Raw genomic sequence first — 13,611 nt, forward strand, 5'->3', positions numbered from 1 at the left:
ATCCCGACAACTGTTCCATTATGACAGCAGTAACAACACTGTATGAACATTTTAGTTCACAAGTTCCTGGATGAAATTTGCTTTTATAGTAGATAACAACATTGTTCTATGTTCAGAACCAGCAGTATTGGTTTTAGTTCAGCTCTGTGAGACTGAAAATGGTAATGTACACTTGGCTATTTATAATATTTTAAATTAATATTTATTTATTTACTAAGACTATGAATCTAATGTTGTTGAGTTATAATGTCATTTTGCACTTTGTTCTTAAATCTACTGAATTAAATTCTTTATATTGTGATAGGAACTGCTGCTGGTTTCACCACTGTCAATGATATCAGGTCCAAAATGAACTCTCTAAGTAGAATTTGTCTGATTATTTATAATAAATTATTGCATAGTATTTAAACCCTATGTGGCTAAAATGAATCATAAAAATAATTCAACAGAAACATTTTATATATTTTATATATTTATTTTTATACATGACACTGTGAGAACAAATTCTGTATGAAAGGGATCAGAACAAACAGAATAAAAGAGATATTTTGACTATTTCTGCCACCTGTCTGCCATTCATTTTATTTTTATGCTACTTGTCTAAATGATAATATTCAAGGAGAATACGAAGTGACGTTTACAATATAAAGTGATCTGTTAATAATGTAAATGTCTGGAATCAGTGCCTTACAATGGGCTGGTGAGAAAAATTCTATAAATCATCCTTTTAAAAAATGCACTTTGCCAGGGATTTCATGGTACAATAGGCTAAAACATTGGGTCCATTCCAGCCCAGCTTAAAGAACTAAAGATCTCCTCTCCTTATGATAGTCAATTCTGGTGCCTCATATCCAATTCCAGCTTGCATGAGTCCATATTTCAGGATACAATGATACTAAAATTACAATTTTTGTGTAGAATCTGGAAATGTTGCTGTTGTGGAAACTGAAAAAAATCATCCTGGTTTTAGAGGTTTGAGGTTTAGGTCCCTCTGGGGCAGAATTTGGTTCCTGAGGAGAGGCGACTTAACGCTGACATTGGTGTGGTGTCTAATAAAGATGAGTTCTGTTTATTTCTTGCTCTAATTTCACTTTCTTTAATTAACACACAAAAATCACTCAGGCAGTAGAGAAACTTAGAAAGCAGTATTTTGAACCATGCATTGGCAGTTATAAAGATACAATTGTAAGTTTGCTAAATCCAAAATATAACTTTTACCCTACAACTTGAGAACTTGCATCTTCCCTTTATGAAATTGTAATTGTGCGAGCACCTGAGCATGGAAACCATAATGGACAGTATTTTTCAGTAGAAGTAGCAGTGAGGCTAACACCATCCACAGTTATTTATCTGACAGCAAATTCCAGGGACTGGGCACGCAGTTTTTAAAAATTCAATTGTGGGGCATGGGCATCGCTGGCTGGCCAGCATTTATTGCCCATCCCTAGTTACCTTTGAAAGTCAACCACATTGCTCTGGAGTCACATGTAGGCCAGACCAGGTAAGGATGGCAGATTTCCTTCCCTAAAGGATCTTAGTGAACCTGATGGGTTTTTCCCGATAATCAACAATGGTTTCATAGTCATCAGCAAATTCTTAATTCCAGAGTTTTTTTTTACTGAATTCAAATTCCACCACCTGCCATGGCAGGATTCGAACCCACATCCCCAGAGCATTAGCTGAGTTTCGAGATTAACAGTCTAGCGATAATACCACTAGGCCATCGCCTCCCCAATGCAAACATCTGAAAATTGCTGTCCAAGATGCCGTATTCTTCCAAAGACTGCAATATAGCAGTAATGATAGACTCATTGTCAAAATAGATAGAACAGCAAGATGTGGAAGTACTCGACTGTTATACATGATATAAACTCAATACAGGAAGTTAGGATAAATAAAAACAAAATACTATGGATGCTGGAAATCCGAAAGAAAAACAGAAAATGCTGGATAAACTCAGCAGCTCTGGCTGCATCTGTGGAGAGAAACAGATTTAACATTTCGGGTTTAAATGACCTTTTTACAGAAGTTGTCCATTTCAGTATAAGTATGCCAAATAACTGCTCTGGCACTGAAAGTAAACTTTTACAAATGTGAATTCTAATTCCTCTGGCTTTATTAAAACAAAGTTAGAAATGCTAATAAATACTTAACTTTTCATTTGTCTCTTTTATCTCTTGTGTTTAATCCAATCTTTCTTTCACTCTATTTCACTTTTTGTCACTGATTTTACATTGGATTCAATATGTTCTCAGGCATTTCCCATTTCAGACTGCGCACTGCTCACTAATGATCGTTCATTAATTGGTTAAGGAGATACACAGATGTTTACCAAGTCCCAGATTCTCTATAGAGGATGCTGAGCCATTTGGATCATTGATAAGAGGAACTTCCAATGCAAAAGCCTGGCATTGCTCATTCACTGTTGACTGCAAAATCCAGGCCAATTAATTCTGCTAAAAAACAATGAATTTACCTATGCGCTTTCCTTCCATCACTTACCAGATTTTCCTTTATTTCTCTTAAAGGTTTACGTCTGCATTTTCTAAGAGTTATGCTGTTAGAGTTATAACTAATGTATTATACCAAATGGACTAATCGAATAATAATCGAATGAGAATCATTATATGAAGATTTTCCATAAAACACAAAATATCTATCCTATCTTTAAGAATAATGGAGAATACATTACTGTACAGATGGTAGTATAGTGGTAATGTCACTGGACTAGTAATCCAGAGCATTTGCCTCATGAACCCATGGGGCATTTATCCCACCATGGCAGCTGGTAGAATTCAAATTCAGTTAATATGTCTGGAACTGAAATATAATCACAGTAATGGTGACCATGAACTATCATCATTGTCAGAAGCAATGTACATTTAGGGTGCAGGGACCCATTCTCTGCAAACGAAAGCAATATGTTTAAGCTTGCATCTTTTCTGATTACCCGGCAGCTTGGGGAGCCTATAGTTCTCAGTTACCTCAGCCAATGAGAATCAGCTTGCCAACCAATCAGCATCCTTTTCTCTTGTAGTATAAATTGTTGTGATAGTTTGAAATTTGACATTCTTGCATTTGTTCTGAGTGCAAGATGAAAAGCTTTGGCAGCATGTCTCTCTTTTCAGTAATATTCAAATTCTGTAGTACTGAGCAACTGTTTCTCAAAATTGTGTCATTGGAACTTTAAGTTCTGCCTGAACAGGCAGAAAGGGCCTCTGTTCAATAACACATCTGATAGCTGACAGTCACTTCAATTGACTGTCGTATTAGGCCCATGAAATCCGTGCATCTGCCAAGGCCCCAAGTCAGTCCAATGCCCGAGTGATGTAATTATAAAATCTGGCTGAAAATTTCTCTTAAGATAATGGCACAGAATTTGTTTCCCCGACCCATAATTTGTGAACATTTGGATTACCCTGAGAAGTTTGATTTTTTTACAAAGCTGATAATGCTAACCAGATTGAGGATAATGTTCTAGAAACCAGAGGGTTCATGTAATGCAACATTTGTTCTGGATATTTACTTGCTGGAAAGTATTAAGCAACTGTAATAATAAAGAACATTTTTGATTTTTCTAACCACTATTTATGTGAATCACTGTGTCAGAGCGACAGTGCCAGTTATCCAACAACATTGACATTAAATACCAGCACATTACACATCCTCCTTACTGAGAGAGTTTTTCCAAAGCACTGGCATGGAATTCACGGTCGGCAGCAAAGCAATGATGCTCATTCTGACTGCCTTTCACATTGCGAACTAACCTCCTGCTTTCCCTAAAGTTAGAATTTCATGTTCCTGCTGCAGAATTAACTGACAACATGTCCCACAATGAGGCCCTTAAGCAGACTGCAACCACAGCGAAGAGCCCAGATTCCATGGTGCAGTAACAATCTCTTCTCTGTACTCCATAGTGCCGAGATGTGAAATTGCTTTCAGTGGATGATACCTGTTTCCAAATCACTCAACAGAGTTCCTCCAGTCCAACAATGGAGGGCCAATCAATTTTAGTTTGCATGTCAGTTTAAACTTTAGAGTCTGTTGACTCATAATGCCCAGAAATATTCCTTGACCCAACATTGATGACGATGCCTTCTACTGTCCAGCTCCCATGCTTTGGAATTCTCTCTCAATCTTCCATACCTCCTTTAAGACCATCCATAAAACCAACTTGTTTAGCCGAGCTTCAGTAGTTTATCCTCCTTTGGCTCAATGCCCAAATTTGGGTTACAACTCCATGAAATGTTTTGGGACTTTTTCCCACTTCGGAAGTGCTTACGAGTGTAAGTTGTTATTTATGCTATATCTATACTGTGCCCATTTCAGATATGCCAGGTTTTCCCCATCACAAATAAGTCTCTAATGACAAGGCTCCCAGTCTCCTCTGGTCTCTTGCACTTCCCTGATTTTAATCGCTTTACCATTTCCTGTAGCTGTCTGGGACTTAACCTCTGTGATTCCCTCCCTTCACTTCTCTGCATCTCTGTAATGCTTTAAAATGCTGCATAAAACCCAAGTCTTTGACCAAACATTTTGTCACCTATCATAATATCTTCATACATGGTTCAGCATCAACCTTTGTTTGATAATGTTCTGTGACACATCTTGGGATGTTTTACAAGGTTTAGGGCACTATATAAATGCAACTTGTTGTTGTTCATCTGTTAATTATTGTTGTTCATCTGTTAATTATTCTGTATGCCTATTAAGTGTGGAACTGCTAATAACTCATGCTTAATCTGAATTTTTAAAAAAATTATTGGTGTCATAAGTAGGCTTACATTAACACTGCAATGAAGTCATTGTGAAAATCCCCTTGTTGCCACACTCCGATGCCTGTTCGCGTACACTGAGGGAGAATTTAGCATGGCCAATGTACCTAACTAGCACATCATGGGATACAGGGTAATTTGATAAAGTGGATTCAAAATTGGCTCAGTTGTAGGAGGCAGAGCCGCAATTCGCCCATCCGCGCCCGCCACCTTTCTGGCAGATCCGGTCGGGAGATGCGCGTGTTGGCCATTTCACGGGGTCCCTGCCAGTTTTTTCGGCCCGCGTGCATCTCCCAGCCGGAGAAAAATGGCACCGCCGAGAACCCGCTGAAAATCGGCAGGCCGCTGTTTAACATAAGTTTACATACCTTTGCATGCCATTTGCGGACTCCACACGGCAATCTCCACCCACATCTGCATCTCCCACCTCTTTGGCGTGATGTAATTTTGGCGTGAATCAGAACAGGTATTTAAGAGTCGCAAATTGGCGTGGCAGCCTTGAACTAGCGTGAGGAGGTAAGTGCTGCTGGTGGAGTGTGGGGGATGTTGCAGGCAGGCCCTGGAGGTGCCTGGTGGTCTTCCTCCTGCTGCCTTCATGTTTTGGCCCATTGAATAGTGACATCTGGGGGGAGGGGGGGGAACGGGGGGGGGCTTGCATTTCCTCACAGCTCCCTGGGTGAAGTTCCGTCAGGGAGCCCTGCTCCCCCATCCCCAGACCCTTCATGCAGTGCTGAGGCTGACTGTGGGAAGCAGCCTCAAGGGCTCCCGCTCCCCCCCCAACCCCCACCCCTTCTCCAAGCCGCGCTGAGGCTGACTGTTGGAAGCAGCCTTGAGGACTCCTGCTCCCCCTCCACAGCACTTTGCAGTGGCATTGTCTTGCCGCAGGATGTGGTCAGGGACTCCACTGAGTGCTGGTGTTCCGGGGTGGGGGAGGAGTGCACCAGGTGCTGACTGAGGCCTAACCAGATGAAGCAGCTGCTGCTCCAGGCCGGGGTGCAGAGGTTCAGACATGGACTGCATGGAATCTGCTGTCACTGGGCACACATCTGGTGCTGCTTTGCAGTCTGTCCCTGCCCTGTGACACGGACCAGCAACACACGCCTGTAGTGGATGCTGCAGTTGCACACATAGCATTGGCTCAAGGGTGCTCACTGCCCACATCTGCACACCGACCTGCATAATCTGTGCCAGCATTTGTCATGACAGGAATCTTACACAACCCTAATCGGGTCACGCATGGCACCATGGATTGTGTGGTGTTGCCAGCTCCCACAAGTGGGGATGCTGGCCCAAGTGGTACAGGGTGTATGCAGCCAATGATAATAATCCGTCATTCTATGCTCTCTCCAAACCCCACAGTGCAGATGGATCTCGGACTGATCGATTTGGAGCTGGCCATGTTGGTGGCAGCAGGGGCAGAGGAGGAGGTGGCGGGCGTGGAGAGACCACCGCAGGAGCAGCCACTACCAGACCCTCAGGAAGGAGGGCAGGGGGCTGCCGCTGAGGGCCAGGGGGTGGGTGAGCAGACTCCCGAGAGGGTGCACAGAAGGCGGAGGGTGCCGAGGGCAAGGAGGTGCAGGGCCCACAATTCATTCGAGGCCCTCTCAGAGGAGATGTGCCGTCGCCGTCTGCGCCTGTCCAAGACCACGGTGTGACACATTTGTGAGGTGCTCTCATACCTGGCACCTCGGGGGAGCGGCAGCCACCCGCTCCCTGTGGATGTGAAGGTGACGGCAGCCCTCAATTTCTATGCCTCCGGGTCATTCCAGGCTCCCAGTGGTGACCTAGCTGGGATCTCCCAGGCCTCCATGCACAGATGTGTGCAGCAAGTCACAGATGGCCTGTATACCCGGGCAGGGCAGTTCATTAATTTCAATGTAGGCTGTGCACAGCAGGAGGCCCGAGTTCTCGGCTTCGTATCCATCGCCGGGATCCCGAATGTGCAGGGCGCAGTGGATGGCACGCACATCGTCTTGTGGACCCCTATGCAGGGCCGCAGCAATTTGTGAACAGGAAGGGGTTCCATTCCCTGAACGTCCAAATTGTCTGCGACCATTGGCTCAAGATCATGCAGGTTGATGCACGCCATCCAGGGAGTGTCCATGACAGCTTTGTGATCCAGCAGTTGGACATCCCTGGGCTCTTTGAAGACCAGCCCAGGCTCCCGGGTGGCTACTAGGTGACAAGGGTTACCCGCTAAGGTCATGGCTGATGACGCCGGTGTGGAAACCCAAGGCCAAGGCGGAGACCCGCTACAACGAGGTCCATGCAGCCACCCGGTCCATCGTAGAGTGGTGCATCGGCCTGCTTAAGATGTGGTTCCGCTGCTTGGACCACTCTGGGGGGCCCTCCAGTATGACCCTGTGCGTGCTTCATACATCGTGATTGTTTGCTGCGCTCTGCGCCATATTGTCCAGCAGTGGGGAGACCAGCTGGAGCAGGAGGAGGAGGAGTGGCGAGGGGGGCAAGGTGGATGTCCCACCATATGAAGAGCTGGTGGGCGGCAATGGCAGGTGTCCGGCAGGGAAGGGCAGCGAGGGACGCCTTGATTGCAGCCCGCTTCACCTAGCTGGTGCTGTGCAGTGACGGGGGCTGCAACCAACACACATCCACCTCACCCCAGGAGCAAGTGCAGCCGCTATTCCCCCTCCAAACCGACCTGGGCCCTCAAACCACCACATCACCTTTCCCCTGCTCCTGTCATCCCACCACCCTATCCCCCAGAAACATCCGACCTTATTAGTGTGCCTGGGTTGGCAATGGTTGCGAGTCTTATTTAAAGGCTGGAAGATGATGATGATTTGCTGTTGTGCACACTGGGATCCTGCCCCTGGTGCAATTCAAGTCTGACTCCTACCTGCACTCCGAATGCAATGCTGCCACCCTGGCCCACGTAGCTGTAAGGGTTGGGGACACATGTTTTTTGGCCAAGTGAGGTGGGGGGGGGCACTTGCACCAAGGGTCTGGTGGATGTTGAGGAAGGTAGGGCAGGCACTCTGCAACATGGGCTGAGTCTGCAAGGCTCAGTAAGAAGTTTAACAACACCAGGTTACAGTCCAACAGGTTTATTTGGTAGCAAAAGCCACACAAGCTTTCGGAGCCTTAAGCCCCTTCTTCAGGTGAGTCTTAAGGTAAGGGGCTTAAGGCTCCGAAAGCTTGTGTGGCTTCTGCTACCAAATAAACCTGTTGGACTTTAACCTGGTGTTGTTAAACTTCTTACTGTGTTTACCCCAGTCCAACGCCGGCATCTCCACATCTCTGCAAGGCTCAACAGACAGTACCTCTAAGTTTGGGAATCGGGAACACTGAGCTGTTGGGTGAGCGGGGGGAAGAGAATCAGGGACAGATTAGTCACAGCGAGATGTGCAATTAACAGTTTATTGTGTTCTTAACATAAATGATTACCAAACCCTGACTAATGCTGACTTTCACCCGTGCCCTCTAGTGAACTACAACTTTCTAACTTTGTGCTGTCTACTGCTTCTTCTCGGTGTTACCCCAGGATGTACTTTGGAGGTGGAGGTGTCCAGTTGTGATGCACTCCCCATTGCCTGTGATGCCCTTGCCGGATGTCCCCTGGGTGGCCGGGACCTGGAGGGCCCTGGCTGACTTGCGGATGGCACTGTTTCGGTGCCACCCTGTTCATCTCGCTGGCCCTGAGATGCCCCGGTGTGAGGAAAGGGGAAATCGGGAGGTTTCTGGACATCTGGGATCTCCTGGGTGGAAAACCCCAGCATGGGCTCAAGCCCTTCCTCCTCCCTTGGGGTGCCCAGAGACCCTGGGGACACTCCATGGGATGCCAGGGTAGCTGGACTGAGCTCGAGAAGCTCCGGTGTCACCTGGCTCTGCCAGTCCTGGAGACCTAGATGCGTCTGCCCCATGATGTGTGATCCCTCAGCCCTGGCCCTCTGAGACTCGAGCTTGGCCCCTCCGCAACAGCACTCTGTGAGCGAGCCAGGCTCTGGAGCCCCTCAGCAGTAGCCCTCTGAGCCTGGGCTAAGCTGTCGAGGCTCACAGCCACGATCTGCTGTGTCTCCAGAATGCCAGCGAGAGTCCCAGCCATGGCCAGCAGTGTCTCCCACATGCCCCCGGCACCCATGGCAATCGAACGCTGTGCCTCCTGGATGCCGGAAACACACTTGCCCGTGGCCCATAGTGTCTCCCGGATGGCCTGGACCCTGTCACCCATGAGGGCAGAACCCTGAGCCAGACTTTCCACTGTGGTCACCACCCTTGCAGTGTTGGCCTGGTTCACACGATGTGTCAGCACCACCTCCTGCAACAGCACTCTGTTGGACTCCCCTAAACATCCTTGCAGTCGCAGCATGGTTGCTGACAGCCCTTCCACAACTCCCCGCGTTTCCTGATGCATCTCCACCAGCCTTGGGAGGAACACACCCCGAGGCCCCGTACCTGGCTTGGGGACAGCTGAATCCTGGCCTCCGGCAGACCTCTCTGTGCCCGAGCCTTCGGATGTGCCTGCCTCCACCCGATGTGCATCAGTGTCTATGTGCTCACCAGATCGTGACCCAGAAACATCAACACTAAAGGTACCCACCGTGGTGATTGTCTCTGTGTTGGTGGGTTGTATGGTACATGCCGGTGCCGCTTCAGTGGTGCTGCCCTTGGAGGATTCCTCAGTGCCTCCCTCCGAGGTGTCATCCAGGGGGTCGTGGGCAGTTTGCTCCAGAGCAGCAGCAACACCCGAAGGGCTGGGTTCCTCTGGGTCCAGAGCTGCAATAAAGACCACACATTAGGGGGAAGGAGGCAAAACATTCCATGCAGCATCGCACTTACTTCAAGGACCTAGGCTGAGGGTGTGCTTCTGCTCACTTGCATGCTGTACGCCAACGTGGCTGTCGGTGACCATTCGGGATGCCAGGGTAGCTGAACTGAGCTCGAGAAGCTCCGGTGTCACCTGGCTCTGCCAGTCCTGGAGGCCTAGATGCGTCTGCCCCTGATGTGTGATCCCTCAGCCCTGGCCCTCTGAGACTCGAGCTTGGCCCCTCCGCAATAGCATTGTGTGAGCGAGCCAGGCTCTGGAGCCCCTCAGTAGTAGCCCTCTGAGCCTGGGCTCAGTTCTCGATGCTCACAGCCACAGCCTGCTGTATCTCCAGAATGCCAGCGAGAGTCCCAGCCATGGCCAGCAGTGTCATAGAAACCCTACAGTGCAGAAGGAGGCCATTCGGCCCATCGAGCCTGCACCGACCACAATCCCACCCAGGCCCTACCCCCACATATTTACCCACTAATCCCTCTAACCTACGCATCTCAGGACTCTTAAGGGGCAATTTTTAACCTTGTCAATCAACCTAACCCGCACCTCTTTGGACTGTGGGAGGAAACCGGAGCACCCGGAGGAAACCCACGCAGACACGAGGAGAATGTGCAAACTCCACACAGACAGTGACCCGAGCCGGGAATCGAACCCAGGACCCTGGAGCTGTGAAGCAGCAGTGCTAACCACTGTGCTACCGTGCCGCCCGGTGACCATGTGTCTCCCACATGCCCCCGGCACCCATGGCCATCGAACGCTGTGCCTCCTGGATGCTGGAAACACACTTGCCCGTGGCCCGTAGTGTCTCCCGGATGGCCTGGACCTCTGCAATTTCCACCCTTACTTATCTTAGAATCCTTTCAATCGATCTGTGTGTTGTTAAATTTAAACACAGTCTATCCAATACCACCTCCTTGTCAATCTTAAACCAATCAAGCATCTGAAATACCTCCTCTTTCATGACCTGGGCTGCATCTTCTTCCTTGGTAAAGGCACATTCAAAGCATTCATTTAGTATCTGAGCTATGCCCCCTGTCTCCATACGTAAATCCCCTTTATTGTCCCTTTTAGATTCCTTTTAGTGAAACAAAGATGTCTGATGCAGTGTTCCTCACGAAGTTCAGGCAGGGGAATTAATCCCTGAATCACCTTTATATATGGTTTCCTGTTAACAGCCGTTCCTCCTTCTCTCCCATCCACAGCTTGGCCCTGCTCTAAGATAAAAGCAAAATACTCCAGATGCTGAAATCTTAAAGAAAAACAGAAAATGCTGGAAAATCTCAGCAGGTCTGACTGCATCTGTGGGGAGAGATTGGAACCAATGTTGAGTCTAGATGACCCTTCGTCAGAGCTAAGTCAGCAGAGATTTATACTATGAGGGTGGGAGGGAGTGCTGGAATTGGACAAAGGGAATATAAATAAGGATGAAGAAAGCTGAAAAGGTGCTAAAAGTATCCATTAAGTGATCAGAATGTGTGAATAGCAGAACTGAGGTACAGATGGTTAAGGGACTGCCTAGGGATCATGGCAGTTGCCCTGAAGGGAGGGTGGGTAGGGGAGGGGGCAAGGCGAGGTGGAGAGTTGGAATGGAAAAGTGGAAAAATAGAAGTGAGAAAGGAGGATGATAAAATGGATGAATGAGATGAGAAGAAAAAATGAAATAAATGGGGTGAATGTGGAAGGAGTTCATGCTCTGAAGCTTGGAGGAATGCGATGCAATCATAGAACGTGCAACACCAGCCATTTTTCCTCCTCCCTGCTTACCATCCCAACTCCTAACACCTCCCTTTCAGGTGAAGCAGTGCTTCACATGCACCTCTTTCAATCTGGTCTATTGCATTTGCTGCTCCCAATGCGGTCTACTCTACACTGGAGACCAAACGCTTTGCTGAACACCTTTGGTCCATCCGCAAGTAGGACCCTGATCTTCCTGTCGCTTGCCAATTCAACACACCACCCTGCTTTCCTGTCCACATGCCCGTCCTTGGCCTTTTGTAATGTTCTCGTGAATGCAATCGCAAACTGGAGGAGCAGCACCTCATCTTACGATTAAGCACTTTACAGCCCTGCAGACTGAACATCGAGTTCGACAACTTCAGAGTATGAAGTGTCCCCACCACCTTCACCCCATTTCCATTTATTTTATTTCATTGTTTCTTCTTTTCACCTCATTCATCCATTTTTATCATCCTTCTTTCTCACTCCCATCTTTCCACTTCGCCATTCCAGCTGTCCTTCTTGCTTCACACGTCCCTGCAGCTTTTCAGTGCAAACTGCCCCACAGCACCAGGGACCCAGGTTCAATTCCGGCTTTGGGTGACTGTGGGTTTCTTCCAGGTGCTCCAGTTTCCTCTCAGTCCAAAGATGCGTGGGTACAGTGGATTAGCTATTCTAAATTGTGCCTTAGTGTCAGGAAGATTAACAGGATGAATACATGGTGTAACGGGGATAGGGCCTGGTTGGGATTGTCGTCAGTGCAGGCTCAATGGGTCAAATGGCCTCTTCCTGCACTGTAGGGATTCTATGATTTCAAAATTCTACGTGTCTCACCACTCTAAGCTTCAGCAACTTTGAACAACCCTGGAAACCATCAAAATAATTCTGCAATCGCAACAACAGCCAGTAGAAATCAACTGGTAACTAACTTGATAATGGATCCCTTTAAATAGTAGTGGTGGTGGGGATGTTCTACCTGCTGCTAAGCTCACGTTCAGGTTGGGAGAGAGCATTAGCTGTGTGTTGAGGTCAAAAAGGTAACACTGGCATCAAACTGATTACACACTGATTTGACATCATAATCTGTCTACTCTACACACTTGCAAATGCAGAAAATTTATGGCACAGGAGGCAACCATTTGCCTTTGTCAGCCAAAAGGAAGCAAAACAGCCCGATGCAGATTATTTTGATGGATGCTCCCTGTATGTGAATGCCTCACAGATCCCATTGTAGGAAAAACAGCAAAGGGACAGGCTAAGGAGTTGAATTTCTTAGCCTGTGCCTGAAAGCCTGTGATCACTTGTTGAATATTAGATTTGGAAGCTGCAGATGCTATAGTTCAATTTACAGTTTGTGACCTATTTCCCCACTGCATTCGCATTGCAAATACATCCTTAATAGCTGCTGGGGTGCAAAAGAATGACGATTTGGTCCCACTGCATCACTGATGCCACTCTCGCCAGGCTACAACAACAGATGAATGAACACCGCTCGACAATCATCAGGCAAGTGTGTTCTCTTCCTGTTGGGGAATACTTTAGCGGTCATGGGCCTTCGGCCTCTGATCTTCAGGTTAGCGTTCTCCAAGGCGGCCTTCACGACAACAGAGTCACTGAGCAGAGACTGATAGCCAAGTTCCGCACACATGAGGATGGCCTCAACCGGGATCTTGGGTTCATGTCACACTATCTGTAACCCCCACGACTTGTCTGGGCTTGCAAAATCTCACTAACTGTCCTGGCTGGAGACAATACACATCTCTTTAACCTGTGCTTAACGCTCTCTCCACTCACATTATCTGTACCTTTAAGACTTGATTACCTGTAAAGACTCGCATTCCAACCATTATTTTATAAATTGAGTTTTTGTGTCTTTATATGCCCTGTTTGTGAACAGAACTCCCACTCACCTGATGAAGGGGCAGCGCTCCAAAAGCTTGTGCTACCAAATAAACCTGTTGGACTTTAGGTAGCACAGTGGTTAGCACCGCTGCTTCACAGTTCCAGGGACCTGGGTTCGATTCCCGGCTCGGGTCACTGTCTGTGTGGAGTTTGCACATTCTCCTCGTGTCTGCGTGGGTTTCCTCCGGGTGCTCCGGTTTCCTCCCACAGTCCAAAGATGTGCGGGTTAGGTTGATTGGCCATGATAAAATTGCCCCTTAGTTTCCTGAGATGCGTAGGTTAGAGGGATTAGTGGATAAAATATGTAGGGATATGGGGGTAGGGCCTGGGTGGGATTGTGGTCGGTGCAGACTCGATGGGCCGAATGGCCTCTTTCTGCACTGTAGCGTTCTATGATTCTGGTGTTGTGAGACTTCTTACTATGGCCACTCTCGCCAGCAG

This window comes from Mustelus asterias, chromosome 2 (assembly GCF_964213995.1).
Source record: "Mustelus asterias chromosome 2, sMusAst1.hap1.1, whole genome shotgun sequence".
Classification (NCBI taxonomy): Eukaryota; Metazoa; Chordata; class Chondrichthyes; order Carcharhiniformes; family Triakidae; genus Mustelus; species Mustelus asterias.